Here is a 26,640-nt window from a genome sequence, read left to right as displayed (position 1 = left end):
CTACAGTGATGCCTCACATCTTTTCACAGATGACAGCTACTGGGACCTGTATGTGCCTCCCTCAACTCCAACTCCAGCACAATCCCTGGCACAAGAAGCACAGTACACATCAGAGAGTGAAGATGTGGAGGAAACAAATCTCACCCGTAAAACATCCTGGTAGCTACAGTCTGTGATCAAAGGACAGTTTATCTCTAGCTTTGTGTTTAAGATTGTGTCAGTATTGCCAGAACAATCTACATCCCTACTTCTCTTAACCACTGTTGACCAATCAGACCAATGGACTGGCAATATGCCTAATCCTACCTAATGGCAATATGACCACCTCCTGACTGAACCACTCCTCTTCCACACATATCTGGCTACATGTTCCCTTACCTCTTGTATCTCATTGGCGACCCAATGATTTAGGATCTCTCATGGGGTCTAACTTCTGTGCAATGAACTGCATCAATGACTCACAATAGCAAATGTAAATAAATGCAAGTTACATTTTATCTGTGTCAATCTGTGTCTGAGGTTGAAACTATTTGAACACAGTGCATCATGTGATGCTTAAACAATGTGGGCCGATGTACATAGATATGGAGTTGTTCATTTCTACTAGTGAAGTAAATATACTGATGTCTGTATTACACAAAGTACAGGGTGGGGACAATTGAAAAAGAGCTAAGTTAAAGTATATGCCTACAGTAGCTAATGTGTATGATCTGCAGCCCAGCACCAATGCAGGCATTTTAGCACCATGCTGCGATGTGTGGCATGCCTGCAGGTGATAGTTTCAGTATGTGCAGGAATGTGTCCCTTTCAGTATAACAACTGTCCCCAGTGTATCTTTTCACTCTTCATGTGTGTAGGATAATTGGTCACACATAGTGGAAGCCAATCTGTGAAACAAGAAACGTATTACTCACAAATGTGCCATGTAAACCATACCCCTGTCCTGATGTCAATGAATTATCCATTGCCTCAGTTATACATATCAAGATGTGGCTGATGCTGTGTTAAACGTCATGGTTTTTGCTTGGTTAAGGGCAAATCATCACCCCTTGAATCCGCCTTTATCGCATCACCCTGCTGCAGGGGAGCTACAAATGCAAATTTGCCTTGTGGCACCCACAGTGTCACAGTGCCCATTTGTACATATGTGTACTAAATCATTGCCACAGCATTGTCGCACTAGATAATGGCATGGGGGTGTCATTGCATTGCACAGATGCCACTTTGTACCTGCCAAAGGGATATGTGTGTCAATGTGTCTGGAACAATCACACATATACTGACTGCAACGTGATGATGGTCACTGAGAACTATGAGGAAAACCAAGTAATACATGAGCCATTCAAGCATGGCATGTATCCTGTAGCACATGTGTATCATGACACCTGAACACAATTACCACACATGTGGCTGGGCGATGCAAGTCTGTTAGTTACATCACACCATCTATATGACAACGACATAATGCATGTTTATGATTGTGAGGGCCAGGTATGAGTGACCCTGTCCCAAAACCTTGATGTACGGGGAATCCATTGACAATTATTTTATTGACTGGGCATATCACATACCTTGAAACCGCATAGTAAATTAACATTAGATGACCTGTGTCAGGATGTTTATTCATCTACAACCAGAGTGACGCATACCATGCAGACATTTGTCTAATAGCAGTCATCACACTATTGGCAACCTGACATGAAGTTCAGCACAGGTGATACACATTGTCACATATGTCACAAAGTACTGCTGCTCAGGTTACTGGGTTGTATAAAAAGTATCCTGTATAGACATGCTATCACCTACACAATAGACATGATGGAGAGGAAGCTATACGGTAAAACAAGATTTATTGAACAAAATACTTAAGTCTATGTACACACTAACTATAATAGCTAACTAAACTATGCTAACCTACACTAACTTATCCTACCTCATGACTACAACTATCTTAGCTTAGCCTAACCTTAACATTAGATGCCACAATTGAACATCAAATCCACCCCCCCTTAATTTACATTCATTGACAAAGACAACACTAAAGCTAATTTGTTTGTATTTTTATGAAATAGTTTTTTTTTTTGGATTTTTAAATTTTAAACATGGAACATTTACCTAATACATCACCCCACCCCAGCCTCCACTATCACCCTGATACCCACCAACCCCCCATAAATTAACAACTGTGGTGTGCAAAAGCCTACATTAAACTAAGGTGGTCATTCTGACCTCGGCGGTAAAAGGCGCCTACCGCCGGTTAGAAATCCTCCATAATCCCGCCGCGGTCGCGGAAACCCGCCACGGTCATTCTGACCCGCAGAAGGCAAACCTCCGAAAATCCGACCGCCACAACAGACCGCCAGACCAGCGGTCGGCGGAAAGGTGGAGGTGACCAAACCTCCACCGCCACGCCAACAGAAATACGCCCATCCCATTACGACCCACGAATCCACGCGGCGGTCATTCAAACGCGGTATTCCATTGGCGGGACACACCGGCGCGGTCAGAATACACACAAACGAACCAAACTCAGCCACATTGGACGATTTGAATCCCACACACCTGATACACATACACACACCACTCCCACACACACAATACAATATAAAACACACACCCACATCACCCACAAACCCCTACGCTAAAAAATTCGTCAAGAAGGCAAGAGCGAGACACCAGCATCCAAAAAATAACAGCCACAGCCACTCAACACCATCACCCACACACTATCCACACACAAAACAACACACACCACCACACTCAACTCACTTAAATACACATACTCCACCCCACACATCATACACACCACCCCATGGCACCCCAAAGACAACCCCGCTTCACAGACGAAGAACTCAGGGTCATGGTGGAGGAAATCGTTCGGGTAGAGCCCCAGCTGTTCGGCACACAGATACAATACACCAGCATCGCCCGGAGGACGGAGCTATGGCAGAGGATTGTCGACAGGGTGAACGCAGTGGGACAGCACCCCAGAAATCGGGAAGACATCAGGAAGCGATGGAACGACCTACGGGGGAAGGTGCGTTCCATGGTATCCAGGCACAACATCGCCGTGCAGAAGACTGGCGGAGGACCCCCACCTCAACCCCCACAATTCACATCATGGGAGGAGGAAGTCTTGAACATCCTGCATCCTGACGGCCTCGCAGGAGTCGGCGGAGGAATGGATACTGGTAAGTTGAAGCTTCAATACTGCTTCCCCCCCACCTGCATGCCAAATCAGACCCCAAACCTCACCCCCATCGTCGAACCCCACCCTCACCCCCACCCCCATCGTCACCCCCACCCTCACCCCCACCACCATCCTCACCCCCACCACCATCCTCACCCCCACCCCCAGCACACCTATTCCCCGCCAATGTCTCACCATCACAACCCACACATCCCAAAACCTAGGCCTGCATGCGTCCACTAAGCATGGACACCCATCACCAAAGCATGCCCAATGCATATACACATCCCCCCCACAAGCCACCCTCACCAAAGCCCCCACACACGAATGCCAGCACTTGGGGAAACGAGAACCCACAGATACACCCATATGCCACACATTGAAACTATAACCATACCTCTATACCCCTGCAGGACCCGACCGTCAACACACCGCGGCGGAGGGGCCAGAATTCTCCACACCCCCCACCCAAGAGGCCGTCAGCGATGACAGCAGCTCTGTCGACCTGGACACCGATGACCAGCCCGGACCATCGGGGACCTCTGGACAGTCGGTTCCCCTCACACAGGCCCAGGCCACTACAGACCCAAACCCCTCTGGGAACACCAGCACAGCTCCCACCCAGCGGGCCCATGCCTCTGTCTCCAGGGCGCGTCAATCTGCGGTGTGTCTACCACTACAGGGCACCCAGGATAACCCACCACCCCAACAACAACAGGGACCTGGGGGCAGTGGTAGTGGGCACACCGGCCAGGGGGCAGAGGCCCAGGGAAACAGGGGAACTCGGAGGGCAGCTGTGCGACAGGGGGGGAGGAGAGGCCCAGGGAACCCACTCTCCACGAGGTCCTCACCACCATCATGGGAGCATACAACCGCTCCCAGGAGACGATGGCGACGGTACTGGCCCGGTTCCAGGAGATCCAGGTGCTGCAGGAGGAACACTATCGGGGGTACAGGGAGGACATCAGAGCCATCAACACCACCCTGGTTACCATGGTAGGGCTGCTGCAGGACCTCGTCAACAACAGGGCGGACACTGAACAACACCCAAGGGCCCCTGCCACTAGCCTGGACCAAGAACAGCCAACCACCTCCGCCGGCGCTAGTGGACAGGAGGCCCCCGCACAGCAGCAGCCCACCAGACCCCCACCTCCTGCAGGAGAAGAACCACCCCGCAAGAGGGCCCTGAGATCTCGCAAGAAGACAGAGTAGGATGTCAAGACCCCCGCCAGCAATGGATACCACCTGATGTCATCCCACTGTCCCACATAGTCACCCTGTCCATCCTTGAACTGCCCATGCTCCATCTCTCCACAGGCCTCTGGACAATGCACCTGTGTGACTGTTACTCTGGACTCTGCCATGGACATTCCTTCACCATAGCCCCCACCCACTTGAAACCACCCATCCCATTTTGAGCACTTAAATAAACACCTATTTTGCACCAAAATATCTGGAGTCTGGCTGTGATTTCAATAGATTGTAATTGACATGACAGTGCAAATATGTCCTTGTACATGGTGAAGTCAACAAACAGCTGCCACAAAGCTGTAGTCCATGGGGAAACGAAGCACAGGACTCGTAGTGGGGACCCCAGATCTGAAATAGGGAGGGAAAAGCCAAAACTCAGTCATCATACACTGGGGCAAATAGACAGGCAGCAGAGATGCTGGAGAGTAGTTACCTTTTACTAAATTATCTTTGAAATGTTACCTGTGTCCTATTGGAAGTACTGTTCAATGATTCTGTCCCTGTTGTCTGTTTCAGCCCCGTCGTCTTCCTCCTCGTCACTCTCCTCAGGTTCCACCGCTGCCACAACACCACCGTCTCGACCATCCTCCTGCAGGAAAGGCACCTGGCGGCGCAAAGCCAGGTTGTGAAGCATGCAGCAGGCCACGATGATGTGACACACCTTCTTAGGTGAGTACATTAGGGATCCACCTGTCATATGCAGGCACCTAAACCTGGCCTTTAGGAGGCCAAAGGTGCGTTCGATCACCCTCCTAGTACGCCCATGGGCCTCATTGTACCGTTCCTCTGCCCTGGTCCGGGGATTCCTTACTGGGGTCAGTAGCCACGACAGGTTGGGGTACCCAGAGTCCCCCACTAGCCATACACGGTGTCTCTGTAGCTGTTCCATCACGTAAGGGATGCTGCTATTCCTGAGGATGTAGGCGTCATGCACTGACCCTGGGAATTTGGCATTTACATGCGAGATGTACTGGTCAGCCAAACACACCACCTGGATGTTCATTGAATGGTAATTTTTTCTGTTCCTGTACACCTGCTCCCTGTCTCTTGGGGGAACCAAAGCCACATGGGTCCCATCAATGGCACCAATTACGTTGGGAATATGTCCAATGGCGTAGAAATCACCCTTCACTGTAGCCAATTCGCCCACCTCAGGGAAAATGATGTAGTTCCTCACGGATTTCATCAGGGCAGACAACACTCTGGATAACACCTTCGAAAACATGGGCTGAGACATCCCAGAAGCAATTCCCACGGTTGTCTGAAATGACCCACTTGCCAAGAAATGTAGTACTGACATGACCTGCACCAGAGGGGGAATCCCTGTGGGTTGGCGGATGGGGGACATCAGGTCGGGCTCCAGCTGGGCACACAGTTCATGGATAGTGGCACGGTTAAGACGGTAGGTCAGGATAATGTGGCGTTCTTCCATTGTCGACAGGTCCACCAGCGGTCGGTACACGGGAGGATTCATCCGTCTCCTTGCCCAACCCAGCGGACGGTGCCTAGGAAGGACAACATGGAGCACACAGTCAAGCAACCCACAGGTACGTACTCACAGCTAGAACAGTATACGATTCTCTATGCAGTGAATGGCGTGTCTGAGTGGCTATGCAAGGCCTAGGCCTGTGTGACGCAGTTGAAATTGAGCCATGTGGGCCCTGGAAATGGCGGCTGCCTGACCTGTGAAGTGTGACAATGGGATGTGAGGTCAATGCGCTGGCGTGGCACACCGCGGCGGGCGGCGGGCGAAGACCGCGGCGCAAAGCCGCATTGGTTAACATTGAAGCCTATGGGTTTCAGGAGCCAATGGCGAAGGGCGCCGGCGGTGGCGGGACGCACCGCCGCGGTACGCACCGCCGCGGACGTGACCGCCATTTTCTATCTACTTATCCACTTGCGACTTGAACTTTCACAGGAGAGGACCTATACTGCAAGTGTTGCTGTGACCTCGGTCTGGAAGGGACAATGGCTGCTGCGCCTGGGGAAAGGGCCCCTGCCTTCACTGGAGAGGAGTTGGAGAAACTTGTGGATGGGGTCCTCCCCCAGTATGCGCTACTCTACGGTCCTCCAGACCAACAAGTGAGTTTAATTCAATATGGATTTGGGGCCACTGGCTGGCTTGGGGGCATGGCGGGGGGCCTGGTGGGGATGGGGGGCATGTTGGGCCTGGCGGGGGGCATGGCGGGGGGCCTGGCGGGGATGGGGGGCATGTTGGGCCTGGCGGGGGGCCTGGCGGGGGGCCTGGCGGGGATGGGGGCATGTTGGGCCTGGCGGGGGGCCTGGCGGGGATGGGGGGCATGTTGGGCCTGGCGGGGGGCATGGCGGGGATGGGGGGCATGTTGGGCATGGCGGGGGGCATGGCGGGGGCCTGGCGGGGATGGGGGGCGTTGGGCCACTGGCAAGGAAAATGCTGACAAACTTGAACGTGGTATTTCTCCCTCCCTGTACGTGTCACATAGGTCCGCGCCCATGAGAAGATCGGGATTTGGCGTGCCATCGCCAAGGAAGTCCGGACCCTGGGGGTCCACCATCGACGGGGCACCCACTGCCGCAAGAGGTGGGAGGACATCCGCCGCGGGACCAAGAAGTCCGCCGAGTCTCTGCTGGGGATGGCCTCCCAACGTAGGCGGGGTGCCTGCCGTCAACTGAGCCCCCTGATGTTCCGGATCCTGGCGGTGGCCTACCCTGATTTGGATGGGCGCGTGAGGGCAGCACAGCAGACACAAGGGGGTGAGTACAAGCATTATCTACTCTGTTGTCGTGCAGTGGAGGTGTCTGGGTGGGGGAGGAGGGCTGGGGGTCCCCCTAGGCCAGGGCGATATCTGTAGGCTGGGCACCCCCGTAAGCCCCTGTGTCCCCAGCCACCACCCTCAGTAGTTTGTCAGTACAGCCATCCCTGGGCCGTGTCATCCATGGGTGCAGTTGTCAACTCTAGGCGTGTAGGGCATGTTCCACGGAATGCGTAGCGGACCCCAAGTGCGCAACTTAGTGCAGGGGGCATCTGTGTCTGTCATGTCCGCTAACTGTACCGGAGATCCATGTAATCAATATCCCTTTATTTCTCTCTCCCCCCCCCTTTTTGTTTGTCTTTCTGTGCTTGTGTGCATCAGCATCATCAGGCGGAGGAGAAGTGGCATCGGGGCAGGAGGGAGCTGCATCTCACATGGCCCAGGAGGGCCATGCCACAGAGTCAGACTGGACCAGTGAGACGGAGGGCGAGGGGAGCTCCACGACGGGGACGACTGGACCCTGCAGCGACACGGACACGTCCTCGGAAGGGGGCTCCCTTGCGGGGGTGGCACCATCCGTGCCCCCCGCCATTACAGGTACAGCCGCCACCCAGCGCACCATCTCCGCCCTCCCAGCAGCCCCTCAGCGTTCGCCCCGTGCCCGCTCTGCCAGGAAGCCGGGCATCTCCTTCGCCCCAGGCACCTCAGGCCCTGCCCCTGTTACCCCCGCTGCCCTCAGTGAGGAGGTCATTGACCTCCTCCGAACGCTCATTGTTGGGCAGACTACCCTTTTGAATGCCATCCAGGGGGTGGAGAGGGAGGTTCATCGCAGCAATGCGTACCTGGAGGGCATTCATTCGGGTCAGGCTGCCCATCAGCGATCGTTCCAGGCTCTGGCCTCAGCACTGACGGCAGCCATTGTCCCTGTCTCCTGCCTGCCTCTACTAACTCCCTCCTCCCAGTCTCCTGTTCCTCTGCCTGTCCCACCCACACCATCAGACCAGCCTGCACACACCTCAACACCCAAGAGAAGCTCATCCAAACATAAGCACCACAGATCACGCAGACATTCACACACGCAACATTCCGATGCAGACATGCCAACAGTCACTACCACCTCTGTGACCCCCACCTCCTCGTCTCCCTCCTCCCTCCCTGTGACGTCTACACTCACACCTCCATTCACCTCACCATCAGCCAGTGTTTCCATCACCAGCACACCCTCCACTCCAGTCCGCACACGTGCAGTCACCACCCCCACTGCCATTTACACGTCCCCTGTGTCCTCTCCCACTGTGTCTGTCACCCCCTCTTCCACACCACACAAACGCAGCCACCCACCCACCCAACAGCCATCCACCTCACGACAGCCTATCCCTCCTGCACCTGCACCCAAAGACAGCAAACGGGACTCACCTACAACCACATCCTCTCCCTCCACTCCCATTCCCACTGTACCTACCACTCTCCATTGTCCCAAGAAGCTCTTCCTCGCCACTACTAACTTCTTTCCTGACCCTGAGCCCCCCCCTCCTTCTCGTCGGGGTAAGAAGAGCACCTCAGCCACCACCAGCCCTGCAGCCCCCTTGACAAGGGTGCAGGGGTATTGGAGCCCGCCAGCCCGCATGTCTGGATCTTCGCCCAGCAGCAAGGGGACAGCCAGCCCACCCCCTGGGAAGAGGAGCAGAAGGCGGAAGGGTCGCCGCAGGAGCCCGCCTTCTACATCCCCCCCGGACACCACCCAGAGACAGTCACCAGCCACAGCTCCAAAGGGAGGAAAGGGCCACAGGCCCACGACTAAGGAGGGCAAGGGCAGCAAGTCAGAGAGGTCAGGCAGCAGGCCTGCTGCCCAGGAGGAGCCCACAACCCCCATAGCCGCTGCCCCGGGAGGAACCGGCACAGCTGCCCTGGGAGAGCCCACCACCCCCATAGCCGCTGCCCAGGGAGGACCCAGCCCAGCTGGCCAGGAGGGCCCCACCACCCACAGCCCAGGTGGGCAGTGAAGGAGCACCATCCCCGCTGCCCAGGAGGGCACCACCAGGCAATTAGCAGTTGGCCATAGACCGTCCGCCGTCTCAAGAACCGCTGAACTGGGCCCTTCAGGGCAAGGACCGCTGAACTGGGCCCCGCCGTCTCAAGAACCGCTGAACTGGGCCCCGCCATCTCAAGAACCGCTGAACTGGGCCCTTCAGGGCAAGGACCGCTGAACTGGGCCCCGCCGTCTCAAGAACCGCTGAACTGGGCCCTTCAGGGCAAGAACCGCTGAACTGGGCCCCGCCGTCTCAAGAACCGCTGAACTGGGCCCTTCAAGGCAAGGAGCGCTGAACTGGGCCCCGCCTTCTCAAGAACCGCTGAACTGGGCCCTTCAGGGCAAGGACCGCTGAACTGGGCCCCGCCGTCTCAAGAACCGCTGAACTGGGCCCTTCAGGGCAAGAACCGCTGAACTGGGCCCCGCCGTCTCAAGAACCGCTGAACTGGGCCCTTCAGGGCAAGGACCGCTGAACTGGGCCCTACAAGGCAAGGAGCGCTGAACTGGGCCCTTCAAGGCAAGGAGCGCTGAACTGGGCCCCGCCGTCTCAAGAACCGCTGAACTGGGCCCTTCAGGGCAAGAACCGCTGGCCCTTTGGCAGACGTGGCAGGGCAGGATCTATCTCGGGCAGGGCTGCAGGATGTCCTCTGGCCAACTTGCCTCCTCCAGTGGCAGTGGGGTCTGTTATGGACTGTATGGACTGTGGCTTTGCTCTCCCCAGGATGGCCCAGTGGGCAGGCCACCCACTGTATGGACTGTATGGACTGTGGCTTTGCTCTCCCCAGGATGGCCCAGTGGGCAGGCCACCCACTGTATGGACTGTTTGGACTGTGGCTTTGCTCTCCCCAGGATGGCCCAGTGGGCAGGCCACCCACTGTATGGACTGTTTGGACTGTGGCTTTGCTCTCCCCAGGATGGGCCAGTGGTCATGGAGTCCCCTCGTGGATCTGGCGTCGTGTACTCAAGTGGCTGAGGTGCCCCCCCTTCTCTTCCCCCTGAGGTGCCTGTCCTATTTTCTTTCTGATGCCCCTGCAGTGTTCTCTCCGTGGAGTTCTTGTCGTGGGACTGGGCCTTGCCCCTTTACACAGGACCCCTGTGATCCACGGACAGTGGTTGGACTACATTTAGTAGCTGTATATATTTTGTACATAGTTTATTTATTAATTGGGATTACTGGTGTACATATTTCAATATATCTGCCCGTTTATGATCTCTTCTTTTGGTCTTTGCATTATTTCGGTGGGGGGTGGTTTGTGGGTTGTGACAGTGATCTGTGGGAATGCATTGATGTGTGTGTTGTAGTGGGTGTGGGTGGGTGGGTGTGTGCCGGTAATCTTTTCCCTCCCCTGTGTCGTAGGTGCAGTACTCACCGATGTCTTCCGCGCCGCCGGTCGTGCTCCTGGTATATGAGCAGGAATAGGAGTGCGGGGATGACCTGCAACTCTGGCTCCATACTGCCGGAATCTCGCGTGGAGTGCGTAGAGGTGAGCGTTTTCCCGTTCGTAGTCTGTTTCCGCAGTGTTCTTATCGGCGGTGCTCCCGCCCCGGAAAAGGTGGCAGATTGGTGGGTCGTAATAGGGTGGGCGGTACATTGTCTGCCGCCGGGCTGTTGGCGGGAACCGCCGCGCTGTTTGTTTGTACCGCTGTGGCGGTCGGAGTGTTAAGTTGGCGGGCTGTGTTGGCGGTTCCCGCCAGGGTCAGAATTGCATATTTTAGACCGCCGGCCTGTTGGCGGCTTGGCCGCCGCTTTATCACCGACCGCCAGGGTCAGAATGAGGGCCTAAGTTACCTATGTCAACTAACTAATGAAACCCCAAACAACAACAGTTCAAACTGGGGGAAGGGAACACTGTCACAATCAATGATCTACTAGATTATTTCCTCCTCTGGTTGGCCTGTATGTCTTTCACAATAGTCAATATTTGTTCCACCTTATGTTCAAGCAGAGCAATGTGGAACTTTTGATCGTCCAGTTCTGTGAGCAGTTCCCGAATGTAAGGTGGCTCCACATGGTGCTGCCCTAGCTGTGATCCTGCCGGTGGTGGCCGTAAATTAGGTGGCATAGGTGCACCGGATAGTCCTGTTCCAGATGATCCTCCTACATCTGTTGTTGCTGACCAGCCTGCTGGTTGGGTGGCAAAATTGACAATGTAACTTTTGTGACCCTCCAGTGAGATTGCCCTCCACCTCCGTGAGCCTTTTTCACAGTCATAGAGGGCCTCCATCTACGGGAACACCCTGCGGACCTGCCTGATATGTTGATAATGTTCAGCCCCTCTCGCAAATGTTCTCTTTTTTGCAGGGGTCATGTTGGCTGCTGCATGAAAAAGAGGACATGTTAGGCTACTGTCTTTCAGGCAAAAGACAGACATGCAGTGACAACACCAACTGCAAAGCTCTGGCATTGATGTGCACATTTAAATAATAGGCACTCATGGGCAAGGTATGTACAATTTGTCCCATCATCAACCTTCCTAGAAATGGGACTTGGTCAGGATTTCTCAGCTATCAACTGTGGACCAATAGAGAATCACCATTCTTTATCATCTCCTAAGGACCATTAGATCATTCACAACTATTATCAGACACCGCATCCATGTGGCTTCGGTATGTAGTAGTCATCATGTGGACTAGCTCATCTATGACCTGCATTCATGCAAACATACCCATGCTCGTATTGCATGTACAAATTCTATCTGAGCTAAGAGCGCTACTAACAGGTAGGCTCACAACAGTTTGAGTCTGCTAAAGGAGGGATATTGTCTGACCACTTGCTACATGGAAAAGGTCTGTCAAACATATATTATGTAAGATAGATGGGTACACCAGTCACACATGTCACACAGAGGAGAGTTACACATTGCAAATATCAACACAGCTCTGTACCAGATTCATTGTGGCATAACTGAGGGAGAAATCCTAGAGTACCTTCATGCCTATCACTAAGTTTCACACACTTTGGTTAGTGGTCAAAAACATATTAATAGCAGCTAGCACTACATACCTCAGCACCACCCTCTTATATGTGGGTGTACACACGTCAAAGACCTAATCTGTACTGTGAATTTGGCTCAGCACTGACTAATGCTGTACACGCTAAGAAGCTGTTTCATTCACATCATTTACACTTACAGGTCCATCAGTAGCAGAGATTATATGACAAGATGGAATGTGGTCTGACAACCCTCAGCCCCCACAGGGCAAGATATCTGAGGATCAAACATATTGCCAATGTGATGACTAACAACACTGAGTATTGCTGGTTGATATGTATGTAGTACTGATTTGTTGTACCCTGCCCACTACACAGCATCATGTGGGTAGTAATCAAAGGTTGTAAAATGTCGCCATGTACGGAGTTGATGTGTGCCATGTGGAACATAGTTAGAAATCAAAATATGATAATTGTCAAAAGATATGTCTGAGCATCACAAACATGCACATTTACCAACAGTCAAAACTGTTCTTGGTACTACTAGTACATGTTGACACCAGTGCATTATGATTTACATCTCAAACATATGTGCAGTAAATCAGTCCACATCCATGTTTTGCATATGAGGACTGTCATGGCATACATGCAATTGTTCAAGACCATCACAGATGAAAATGCCACATCTCACAACATACACTTACCACAGCAGATGTAGAGCATTCTGACACTGGCAAAATAGGGGGCAGCAGAAGTCAAGAGTTCTCCAATGGTATAGGGAGGTGGACCACCTGAAAGAGTAAGCATGAAACATTGCAATGTGGATGTTCATAACTTAGCAGCATGGTTACCTATTGCACATCACACAGATTTACATGAAGTACATAGGGGACTTTGGATAAAGAAAACCCAAAAAAGGCAAAATGAGATGTCCTTGTGACATAAATTGCATAGGCCAGCTTGACAAGTTCGCAGGTGTGTATTGACGTTATATAAGTGTCACAGCCACATTGTACACAGTTTTTCAAATGTCTCATCGGTGCATCATTTAGCAAACATGGACAATCCTTATGTCACCCAGCACATATGTAACTCAAGGGACACACTCAGGCATGTTTACTTAACTTCTGCATCAATTCCATCATCACATGTACTTGACTATGCAACATAAGACATCCGTCAATCCCTTAGTGGTCAAGGACATATCTTCCTGTGAACTTGTGGTATATACATCCATGATGTAGTTGTGCCAAAATGTCTACACATCATCTCAGTGTCAAAGAGATCTAACATACCATATATGGGATAAGGTGAGTGATGAGCTTTTTTCCTACAGCATGTTGCTTCACTGGCCTTTCATGGATGCATATATACAAAATTGACCCCACCCACTTGGCAGCCCTGATGCTTCACTTTAAACAATTGGGCATATGACAAACTGATATGCAGTAGCATTCACACAACTGGAATAACCCACAAATTCCTCAAATTCACCCAATGTTCCGCCGACTCAACTCTGAGGAAGTCCAGCAGGTCACCCTCACATGCTATCAGTTCTGCCCATCAATGTTTCAGCTGCCATACTATCCTCTCCTCCTGGAAGATCCTGTTCACATGTGCCAGAACCTTGCCCCAACGCACCTTTCTGGCCTCCGTCCAGTAGCCCTGGATCACCTTTGCACCCTGGGCCACCACGTGGGGAAGTAATGCAGGACCAACCATATTAATCCCCCAACCTCATCTGCTCCTAAATGATGGCACACACCCTTCCCTGAAATTCTTCCCTGCCATAGCACCTTCTCTTCCCAAAAATGAATCAAACACCACCCTAACCCCAACTGACCCAAGAACACCTCACAATACAATGACGACACAGTAGACAAAAAAATTACTACACATCAAATGGATACAAGGGACAATACAGGTACACGACACAGCACAACACACCAGTCCAAATGAACTTCAGAACTCTCCACAAAACTATCACAACCTCCCTCTAAAACAGACAAAATGACTGTGATTAGCAAATGAAAGCAAAAGTTAGTCAACAAGTCCTGTTTGGCATCATGCCAGATCTATTACATAACTTTCTCTGCACATGCTGCACATTTTGGGAAATTAGTTTTTTATGCAATGCTTCAGTGTGTCATTTTCCCATTAAGTTACAATTTCAAAACATGAGGTAGTACACATGATATGCGTCATATTTTTCACATGCAACGTGTGTAAAAAGCACACATATGACCCATCTGTTGTTTTGTTAGAAGAATTGTGTGTAATGTGTGCTTGCATATGTACGGTGCCATGTAGTCCACAGGTTCTTATTTTACATGCCTCGTGAATTGATTGCCTGCATATGTATGCTTGTATAGCACATACTGCTCTATACACATGTACAATTTCTGTGTCAAATGTTTACAGGGGTTATGATACATGCTTTACAACGATATGTACATGTATAAGCTACATTTTGTGATAGTGTTGTACATGAGAACTACATATATTTGTTTTATGTGCTGACATTGTGTTGCATTCAAAGCACAATGCTCATGTCACACCCATAGATGCTATGTACTTGACATGGATTGTGGTTGCAACATCAACATGTCGACTTGTTCACATGTCACATATTATGACCAACTTATTAAAGTGCTGAGTGCATGCCTTAATGCAAGGTAGTTGGGTGGATGGGTGGGTTTGTTTAGTGCTGCAGACATGTTTTGGGATGTGATGTTTGGCAAATGCAAATGTAAATGGTGTTTTGTGTTCTGGCATGGCATGCATGTGAATGACAATTGTTTTCTGTGTATCTCCATCTTCTGCAAACTACAGTTGTGTGTTCTGGGTGTACAATTTTACAACCCATTAACTGAATTATGGGTCAATGCAGTCCTTCTGTGCAGTATCTTTGCTCATAATGGTATATTACATGATGTTCAGTGTTGAGACATCTCTCCTGTACCTAGGTGTGCAGAGGTGGTTCGTCCATACCCCAAGTCGGTTGCTGCATCATTGCATTTGTGCATGTTCTAATTAGTCATAAGCACAATGCAGGGGACAATAAGAGAGTACAATTAGGTAGTAATTTGTGTAGCGGTAACTTACACACACACTTTGACGGTGGCCTTGCTCTTCATGTGTGATTTCACTGACTAAGTTTCATTACACACTCTATGGAAGGGCCGTTGTCAGACAAATGTGCATCATACCCAGCAGTGCACAATGATATGCAGTCACACAAAACCATTGGCTACACTCCCCTGCCCTATTTTCTACTAGGGACTTAGAGGTCGATGGGTGTCAGTCATACCCATAATCTCCTGAGACTCAGTGGTCAATTGGTGTAGCCATGTCCTATCATCTACTAGGGACTTACAGGACACTGTGATATGTAGTTTTCATATCTTCGTCTGTGCTGTTACACTTCAATAGTAGACATTGGGACAGGGACATATGTTGCAACCTGGGGTACAAAGAGTGTCCGTGCCAACATGCCTCACTCGTACATGTTGTTGCTGGCCTATCACACTGGGGGACTTCCTAATAGTGGGAGTGTGATGTAAAGTCGCATATACTTTGTGTAAGCTTGTGTGTGGGCTCACATGGCTAGAGTGTTGACTTTTTGACTCTATATGACTTTTTAATGCTTCCCAGATGTTGCAGCTACCTTGTGTAGTATAGGTGTCTGTTGTCACTTGGCTGTCACTGTTTGCAGATGTTAATATAGCTCCTCATCTTCCTCATACACCCTATCCAGTCCTTCAGGCACGTTACAGTATTTTCTTGACACAAAACTTGCTCATAATATTTGGTTCACATCCAGGACTATCAATATTATTTGTGGCATTTCCATTGTAAGCATGATTGTGGCTGAACCCTACACATTTACAACCTTCAGCAATGGCACTTGTACAGTCTGTGAGTGGCCTCCACATAGTGGTGGGCCAGATGTGTGTAGGAGTGTTTCATATGTTGTTCAAAATGTGTGGGTTTCACATGTGTACTACACAGCTACAGCCAAGATCCTTTGTCAGATGTACAATGAGTGTGGATTGCATGTATGATCAGTTCTGACAGATACGAATGCAACATGCCTGTAGTAATATGTCTGTGTTCCATGTTGCACATGCATTTTTACTTGGATTTGGAACATGAAATCTCATACTTTTACATACATGCAACAGGTGTTGTGCCCTGTGTGTAGCGTGCAAACCACCTCCCCTCCCCCCCTTGGCATGGTACTCCTCTCCTGCCAAAATGACTATTTTCAATATTTCATGACTCACATGCATGTGTGTGGGCATCATGCAAAGTGTGACATTGTAGCTTGGGATGTATTGGCATGTTTGTGTTTTTTGGGGTCGGCCCTGTGCACAGGATGTGACAGTAATTGTCTTGAAACCTCAGCTTCCAAGTTTCAACAGAGGCACCCTGGCGCCTTAATATTATGATGCCTACATTGCAGGGGTGATTGCTTATGTGTGTGACTGTCTCCTTTTCTGCACATGACATATCAATATGGATAATTAGCTATGTCTATGTGTACTGTAGACTTGTGAACACATTTGAAGGTAACACATATTTGAAGTGTGGATTGTTTCTTCTTTTTGCACACTACTATTTGCACCTCTATGGTGGGCTTCAATTGTGGTGCTGTCTCAGGTGTACATATTGCGGTATATGTGTCCCAATGCCAATATGCAATATATTTTATGGTGGCACACCCACGTCATGACCCAATGCAAGGCCCTTCCATACTCAGGGGTGCATGTGTTATGGCTATATTGACACAGCTGCTCAAAGAGGCAAATTAGTTACTGAATGCCACCTTGTGAATGCAGAGCAGGCACTGCTATATGGGAGCATAATTGTAAATGCCACTCAAGAGGCACTAGGGACTAGTACTGTGGTCTTTATGTGTTGGAGATGTGTATTGTACGTTTGCTGTGATGCTTGTTTCATGTGTGTTGCTGATTGTTGATCCATGTGCCCCTATCCATGTGTGGGGAGTGTTTTGTGTGTGTGTATAGTTTGCACCATGTGTGTTATGTGTTGTAGGTGGCAAGTGATAGCTGTTTGATTACCTACTAGTAGGCCATTGCCATAGTGTTCACCCTAGGAGTGTTGGTTGATGGTGGAATGCCAGAAGATGCACATTTCCAGATTACTTGGCCAGCACATTGGTGCATAGTCCCTTGTGGTCCACAATGGCCTGCATGTTGATTGAATGTGTGTGCTTCCTGTTCCTGTACAGGTATCAGTTTCGGCAGGAGGGGCAAGTAGCTCATGCGTGCAGTCCCAGTACATGTGGGAAGCCGGCAACTGCATAAAATCCCTGTTTGGTCTCCGGCAGCAGTCGGTGAGTGTTGGGGAACAAAATATGGTGAGGAGTGAGGCGGATGATGGCATCCAACACACTTGGCAGTAGGGCTGAGAGGGAGGGCTGGGTATTCCACCCATTTCTGCCACAGTTGACTGGAACGTGCCAGAGGCCAGCATGTGCAGCACAGCCAGGAGCTTGTTCATGGGTGGTGTCCTGGTTGACTTAATCATCCCTGGTGTAATTGCTGGTGCTAGATGGACTCTGGCTTCAACCGGTAGCATCTAATGATAGTTTCCTCCCTTTGGCCAAGTGTTGATATCCATTGTCGATAGATTCACTCTTTCCTCTCTCCTCCTGTGCTGCCTTTGTGGTTGGTGTAGTGGTAATGGAGGGTTCAGCTGTGAGGCCGGCAGTGCTTGGCGTCGTCGCTATTGTCTTCTCCTCGTGCCTAGCTGGAACAGTAACAGGTCCATGTTTCTTTGCCAGAGTGCTTAATGTGTGTTTTCCTTTTATAGCAGTGCCTTTGCACCATTTTAATGCCTGGTCTGAGCAAGCACTATATTTTTGGCACTAATAGGTATTTACACCATTTTTCCAATCCAAGTGCAATTTCGTGACAAGCTTGTAAACATGGAGTTGGATTGCTGGCATCATCTTTTAGTAGGGAACGCCTACCCTGCATAAGATTTTCGTTAAACTGAGTAGAGTTAGGCGGCGCTACTGAATAATGGCGAAAGGTCCAGGAAAGTGGTGCTAAACAGATCTAGCACCACTTTGTAAATAAGGCGCTCATTATTTTGCTGCTGTTGCACCAAAAATTGTGGATCTAAGGCGCAAAAATACTTGTAAATCTCAGCCTTAGTGTTTTGTGAATTGCAGGGTTAGTGGCAGCAAAATACCTTTGTACATGAGGCCCATGTTTATAAGGATATTACAGAAGTACAATCATGACCTTTACTTTAGATTTGAACACGTTTGCAAACAACTCATTGTTTTCAAGCCTGCATTTTAAATCGGCTTCTTACATACACATTAAAAAAAAACGTCGCGTGGATGGGGGGTCATTCTAATTTTTGGCACATTCCCCTTTCACAAAAGCATGCCAAGCAACTTGCACGCCCCAATATCTACAATTAATGTCAGATCGGTACAAATCAAGTGTAGAGTGCACAGTTCTGACCCCTGTCCCATTACTCAGCAAAAATGTAGAACCGAACTCTGAACCAAATAATATATTTATGCTCATTTGAAGTCTATAAACATTGTGTTAACTATTGTCTGCTAAACTTCACCTAGCTGACTTTTCTATTCTTGGCTTAGTGGTTAATGAATAGAGTTTTGCTTTCTCAGGCCCTCTTCAATGAGGTGAGCAAGGAGTAGGGTAAAAGCATATGCAGAAGTAGCAGTGAGCTCAGATCATGCACATCTAGTATATGGCTCACTTAATAAAAATGCAGAGTGAGTGAGAGAAGTATATATTTTTGATAAGTTTAAAATGTATGCAGTTCACATTTGAACAGGTTGGCTTTTCGTTGTAATTCATTACAATATATACAATCACCTTTATGCGCCCTTGAAACGATCGTACTGGTGTAAGAAGCAAGTGCGATGGGCATGTCTGCTTAAAATGGGATAATCTCAGTTAATATTGAGGACTGTTGTTTTAGGATACCATACTTGATGTTGCTACGATAAGGAGTAGAGTTGTTTACATTCTATTTGCATTCTTGAACCCCTTCGCTGCCAGGCCTTTTCACCCTCAGGTGCCAGGCCTTTTTTTGGCTATTTGGGGCAGGGCACGCTTAGGCCCTCATAACTTGTTGTCCACATAAGCTACCCACGTCAAATTTGCGTCCTTTTTTCCCAACATCTTAGGGATTATAGAGGTACCCAGACTTTGTGGGTTCCCCTGAAGGAGGCCAAGAAATTTGCAAAAATACAGTGAACATTTAGGGGGTCATTACAACCGCCAGGGTTAAAGTGGCGTTCGTACCGCCAACAGGCTTGCGGTACGAAAACCCATATTTTGACTGCGGCGTTACCTCCGCGGTCGCACCGCCGGAGCCGGCGGTATTCCGACATTTTAGCCCCGGCGGTGATAATCCGCCAGGGCAGCGCTGCCCTGGGGATTATGACTCCCCTACCGCCAGCCTGTTTCTGGCGGTTTGCACTGCCAGGAAGAGGCTGGCAGTAAGGGGACTTAGGGGGCCCCCAGGCAGAGCCCCGTCGCGCATTTCACTGCCCGAATTTCAGGCAGTGAAATGCATGACGGGTGCTACTGCACCCGCTGCACATCAGCATTGCCGCCGGCTCAATTACGAGCCGGCGGCAATGTTGATGTGCCTTTTCCGCTGGGCCAGCGGATGGTAACTCTGTTACCGTCCGCGGGCCCAGCGGAAAAGTCAAAATACGGAGCCAGCCATACCGCCAGCACTGCCGGTATTCCGAGGTTGTAATGACCCCCTTAGTTTTTTTTTTTTAAAAAGGGAAAAAAAGGGCTGCAGAAGAAGACTTGTGTTTTTTTCCATGAAAATGGCATCAACAAAAGGTTTATGGTGCTAACATCACCAGCTTCCCCGCTTTCAGGAACAGGCAGACTTGAATCAGAAAACCCAATTTTCCAACACAATTTTGCCATTTTACTGGGACATACCCCATTTTCACGATTTTTGGGGCCTTTCAGCCTCTTTCCAGTCAGTGACAGTAATGGGTGTGAAACCAATGCTGGATCCCAAAAACCTAAACATTTCTGAAAAGTAGACAAAATTCTGAATTCAGCAATGGGTAATTTGCGTAGATCCTACCAGGGTTTCCTGCAGAAAATAACAACTGAAAAAAAAAATATTGAAATTGAGGTGAAAAAAACTGACATTTTTCCCTACGTTTTACTCTGTAACGTTTTCTTGCGATGTCAGATTTTTGAAAGCAATATACTGTTACATCTGCTGGGCCCTTCCGGTTGCGGGGATATATAGGGATTGTAGGTTCATCAAGAACCCTAGGTACCCAGAGCCAACAAATGAGCTGCACTTTGCATTCTATACCGTGTATCCAGCAATTCATTTGCTGAAATGTAAAGAGTGAAAAATAGGTATCAAGAAAACCTTTGTATTTCTAAAATGGGCACAAGTTAAATGGGCACAAGATAAGGTGCTGAGGAGCAGTGGTTATTTGCACATCTCTGAATTCTGGGGTGCCCATACTAGCATGTGAATTACAGGGCATTTCTCAAATAGATGTCTTTTTTACACACTCTCCTATATTTGGAAGGAAAAAATGTAGAGAAAGACAAGGGGCAAAAACACTTGTTTTGCTATTCTATGTTCCCACAAGTCTCCCGATACAAATGGTATCTCACTTGTGTGGGTAGGCCTAGCGCCTGCGGCAGGAAATGCCCCAAAACACAACGTGGACACATCACATTTTTCCGCAGAAAACAGAGGTGTTTTTTTGCAAAGTGCCTATCTGTGGATTTTGGCCTGTAGCTCAGCCGGCACCTAGGGAACCCTACCAAACCTGTGCATTTTTGAAAACTAGAGACCTAGGGGGAATCCAAGATGGGGTGACTTGTGGGGATCTCACCAGGTTCTGTTACCCAGAATCCTTTGCAAACCTCTAAATGTGGCTAAAAAAACAAATTTTCCTCACATTTCGGTGACTGAAAGTTCTGGAATCTGAGAGGAGCCACAAATTTCCTTCCACCCAGCGTTCCCTCAAGTCTCCCGATAAAAGTGGTACCTCACTTGTGTGGGTAGGCCTAGTACCCGCGAAAAGAAATGCCCCAAAACACTATCTTGACACATCAAAATTATCAAATACACACTCTTCTATATTTGGAAGGAAAAAATGTAGAGAAAGACAAGGGGCAAAAACACTTGTTTTGCTATTCTATGTTCCCACAAGTCTCCCGATACAAATGGTACCTCACTTGTGTGGGTAGGCCTAGCGCCTGTGGCAGGATACGCCCCAAAACACAACGTGGACACATCACATTTTTCCACAGAAAACAGAGGTGTTTTTTTGCAAAGTGCCTACCTGTGGATTTTGGCCTGTAGCTCAGCCGGCACCTAGGGAACCCTACCAAACCTGTGCATTTTTGAAAACTAGAGACCTGGGGGGAATCCAAGATGGGGTGACTTGTGGGGCTCTCACCAGGCTCTGTTACCGAGAATCCTTTGCAAACCTCTAAATGTGGCTAAAAAAACACCTTTTCCTCACATTTCGGTGATTGAAAGTTCTGGAATCTGAGAGGAGCCACAAATTTCCTTCCACCTAGCCTTCCCCCAAGTCTCCCCATAAAAATGATACCTCACTTGTGTGGGTGGGCCAGGTGCCTGCAACAGAAAAAGGCCAAAAACTTGTAGAGATTGAGGGGATAGCATATTGAATCCCCTCAGCCTCTCCAAGTTTTTGCCCTTTTCCTGTTGCAGGCACCTGCTCCACCCACACAAGTGAGGTATCATTATTGACTGAGGGGAACGCTGGGGAGTAGGAATTTTGTGCTGGAGTGGTGATCCTACTAAGAAAAGTCAGGAAAATATGCTTTTTAAAGCAAATTTTGAGGTTTGCAGAGGAGTCTGGGTAAGAACATTTTGGGGGATCCACGCAAGCCACACCTCCCTGGACTCCTTGGGGTGTCTAGTTTTAAAACATGTCTTGGTTTTGTAGGTCTCCCTAGATGAAGGCTGCACCCAGGGCCAAAAACATAGGTGTCCCCTCCCCCCCAAACACAGGTAGTTTTGCAATATATAATTTTGATGTGTCCACGTACATCTGTGATGTGCCAAACTCTAAAATTGTGAAAAGAAACGCACTTAGGTTATGTGAAAAAGATCCCTCACCCACCAATCAAGTTAGTGGCATGCATCATCATCGGGGTCCCACCTGAGACACCTAGCGGGTCACCAGTGTGCTGTGACGCCTGATTACAGCAGAGCAGCTTTTGTCATTTTTACCACACATACTGGTTGGATTTGGCATGAGGGTGAGTGATGGTTCAGTGGATAAAATGTTATTAACAAGAGATTTCACAAAAGTAAAATGCACTGTTAATAACTGAAAGGCCAAAAAACTGAACCAATGACTCACAGCTCGTGACCTGTAAAGCCGCGTCAAGGCACCAACCGTTTTACAGTCCATTCACACATTTTTTATACATGACATGCACAAGACCATTCACGCTGCCAGCCACGGACCCAGCACATTACAACACTCACATCGACAGACAGTACCACTCAAGGGCCCATCACTTACATACGCCCACATGCCTGATACAGCAGTCACACTAGCTGGTTGGAGTGTGTGGACTGACGTTTGGTTGGCACCGCCAGCCAAGCGCCACCCCACGCACACCGCGAGCCAAGCGCCACCCCACGCACACCGCCAGCCAAGCGCCACCCTAAACACACTAACAGCCAAGTGCCACACCATGTACACTGCCAGCCAAGCACCACCCCGCGCACATCGCGAGCCAAGCGCCACCTCACGCACACCGCCAGCCAAGCGCCAACTTAAGCACACTGACAGCCAAGCGCCACCCCATGTACACTGCCAGCCAAGCACCACCCCACGCACACAACCAGCCAAGCGCCACCCCACGCACACCACTAGCCAAGCGCCACCCCACACACACTACCAGCCAAGCACCACCCTACACACACCGCCAGCCAAGCACCACCCCACGCACACCGCCATCACTTTTTTTTTATAAACAACAAAGAAACCACTAACTAATTATAAAATAATTACAAAACTACAAACACAAAAGCTCTAACTAAATACATGACAGTAAGGCCAACCGTGAAACTGAACATATGAAAATATAAAATAGGCAGTTTACACTCACGGTATTTCCCAATATTTTTTTTTTTGTGTGGTAAATTCTAAAACAGCCGGCCACACACAGCCCAGGCTTTAAAGGGTAATCGGGGCAGTACATATGGCTCTCCCGCCGGATACCTCTTTGGGCACATACTCTACATTTCTTAGTGGGCAAGTCTTTTTTGGGAGTGGGAGGAATGTGATGTGGAAAGTGGCAATCTTTCAATCTAGCCACATCCTCCACCACTGCTACTCTAGGAACTCTTGCCTGTTCCACCACAATAAAGCTCTCTATCACTGACTACTGAAATTTAAAAAAATTCATCCTTGACTCAGGTGAACAATTCTTGAACACAATAAAAACATTAAAAGTTGCCAAATGAAATAAATGTAGGGCCAACTTTTTATACCACACATAAGACTTACGAAGAGCAGTGTAAGGTTCCAACCTCTGTTCTACTCTATCAATACCACCCACGTGCCTATTGTAGTCCAAAATTCACACAGGTTTGCGCACTTCGGCAACCTAACCCCAAACAGTCACAGGGGAAGTATTCTCACCATGGATGGTAGTTAGCATGTACACATCCCTCCTTTCAGAGCTAGCAGCTCATTATTCTGCTAGGCACTGCACCGTCCCCTCTCAAGTTTTTTACAGACAAGCTCCCTTGGATAGCCTTTCCGGTTAGAACGGATTGTGCCACAAGCAACAGTGTCCACTCTAAACAACTCCTTGAACAACTGCACTCCAGTGTAGAAATTATCTACGTACAAATGGTGACCTTTGTTAAACAATCATCTACCAAGTTCGCTCACAATTTTTTCGCTAACTCCAAAAGTGGCCGGACAACCAGGAGGATCAATACTGGAATCCCTACCAGCGTAGACCCGGAAATTATACACATATCCTGTACTGCTTTCTGACAGCATATACAATTTAATTCCATACCGTGCCCTCTTACTAGGAATGTACTGCTTAAAAACTAAACGCCCCTTGACAAGGACCAAAGACTTATCCACACTTATCTCTTTGCCTGGAACATAGACCTCTGAAAAACGATCTACAAAATGATCAAGGACAGGCCTAATCTTAAAAAGACGGTCACATTCAGGGTGATCTCGTGGCAAGGCTAAAGCATTGTCTACAAAATGCAGCATACAAAGAAGAAGCAAATAGCGATTACGTGTCATAGTTGCAGGAAATATAGCCGTTGCCATCAAGAGACTAGTAGACCAATAAGAAGCCAGTGACGGCTTCCTTATCAAACCCATCAAAAAAGTAAAACCTAAAAACTATTTCATCTCTTCCAGATATGTGGGAACTCACTGAGTCGCTCTAGCCTGAGGCCTCAGTCTGGCAGCGTTGCCCCTCAAATATTGCTCAGCATACAATTTAGTCTGCTCCACAATCTCTTCCGAAAATACATTGTCCATAAACAAGTGAAAGAAATTGACAGGCAAAAAGTTTTCCATATTGACTCTACACCCTGGGAAACCAGTAAATGCAGGTAACTGTGGCTGCTCCATGTTTGAGGCAGTCCAGGTGTCAGGTCTTCTAATAGTAAACCCTTCAACCCCAGGCTGCTGCACTCTGGGCACATCAATGTCCTCCTCTAAAACAGGCCCTTCATCTGCACTGAGAGTGGCTTCCTCATCAGAAGAATCCTCTCAGACAGAAAACTCATTGCTAGAATCTCTCACTTCCTCCTCTGCCTCAGATACAGAGTCAGTCTCGTAATCATGGTCTGAAGACGACTCAAAAAGTATGCCAACAACCTGCTGAGCGGTCACTCTGAGGCTAGCCATGATCAGCCACTAACAACAAATGGCTTGCCAACAACAACCAGCACTAAAATAAGTAATAAACAAAGTGTAGCCTTACAACAAAGAGTTATGTACTAAAAACCTATACCACTTACTTGCCTGAAAAAGCTACTCACCAGCAACTACTCTGCACAGACTCAGCAATCACCAATGATGTCCAACTAAAAAGAAAAAAAGCAAATTAGACATATGACAACACAAATATCATTGTGCTCAAATCTAAGGACAATTTTCACACACAATACTGAATTTAGTACACCACCTACAAACATGTCATTCATGCATGTCAACAATACTCCTTTGGAGTAAATTGCTTTCACTTACCTAAAACATGCAACTATGCAAACCGCAGGACAACTACTGCCAAAACCGCAAGGATTCACAGCAAAGGAAGAAAAAGCTTTGAACTAGAACAAAAAGAAGAAATAAACTGTTATAATCACAAATACAAATACCTCGCCAGTTGACAAACACCCCACCACCAAGAACTTAGGAATTGTCCCTGGTGCCTAAGTGGATTCTGACCCTCTTGGGTGCAGATGGCCCTAAAAAATAGGCCAATTTGCCCCAAGGGGGGCAGAAATGGCCAGCAGCTCTGACGCCCCTTCGTGGGGCGACCCTTGTCAAAGGGGGCACCCCCAGCACACAAAAAACAAAGGGAACCAAAAAATCTCTGACATCTTGGTGCCTTCTGCCCACGTTGGGGGCAGATGAGCCTAAAAAAAATAGGCCGATCTGCCTCCAAGGTGGGCAGAAATGGCCATCAATAACGTGCCCCCTCTGAGGGGGCGACCCTTGCCCAAGGTGCCGCCCCATCCCACACAAACCACACACACAGGATCCCTGGTACCTAAGTGGATTCTGCCCTACTTGGGGGCAGATGGGCGTCAAATAAAATGCCCAACAGCTCTGTGCCTCCTTTAGGTGCAACCCTTGCCAAAGGGGGCAAAAGCACAAAACAAAAAAAGGGGAACAAAAAAAAATCCCTGGCATATTGGTGGTTTCTGCCCCCCTTGAGGGCAGATGGGCCTAAAGAAATAGACCCATATGCCCCCAAGGGGGGCAGAAATGGCCAATACTAATTTTCCACCCTTTGGGGGGGCGACCCTTGCCCTAGGGGTGCCCCCCAAACACACAAAACACACACACATACCACACAATCCCTGGTGCCTAGTGGGTTTCGACCCCCCCCCCGGCATGGCCGATCTATCCCCGGGGGGCCAAAACATATAAAAAATTATTGCCCCCGGGGGGAAGCTGCCCAAAAACTTATGAAATACATAATCCCTGGTAGTCTAGTGGTTTTCGACCCCGCCTGGGGGCAGATCGGACGATAAAATAGCCGATCTGCCCCCAGGGGGGCCCGAAATAGGATTTGTAATAGCCCCCCAGGGGAGCGACCCTTGCCCAAGGGGTCGCTCCCCAAAATAAAACAAAAACAAAATCCCTGGTGCCAAGAGGGGATTCCTGGTACATGATCGCGGGCCCTGCCCGCGATCGTGGAGCAGGAATCCACTGAAAACAGGCACAAGGGGGAAA

Source organism: Pleurodeles waltl, chromosome 3_1, assembly GCF_031143425.1.
Source record: "Pleurodeles waltl isolate 20211129_DDA chromosome 3_1, aPleWal1.hap1.20221129, whole genome shotgun sequence".
In the NCBI taxonomy this organism is placed as follows: Eukaryota; Metazoa; Chordata; class Amphibia; order Caudata; family Salamandridae; genus Pleurodeles; species Pleurodeles waltl.
This window is presented reverse-complemented; position numbering follows the sequence as displayed.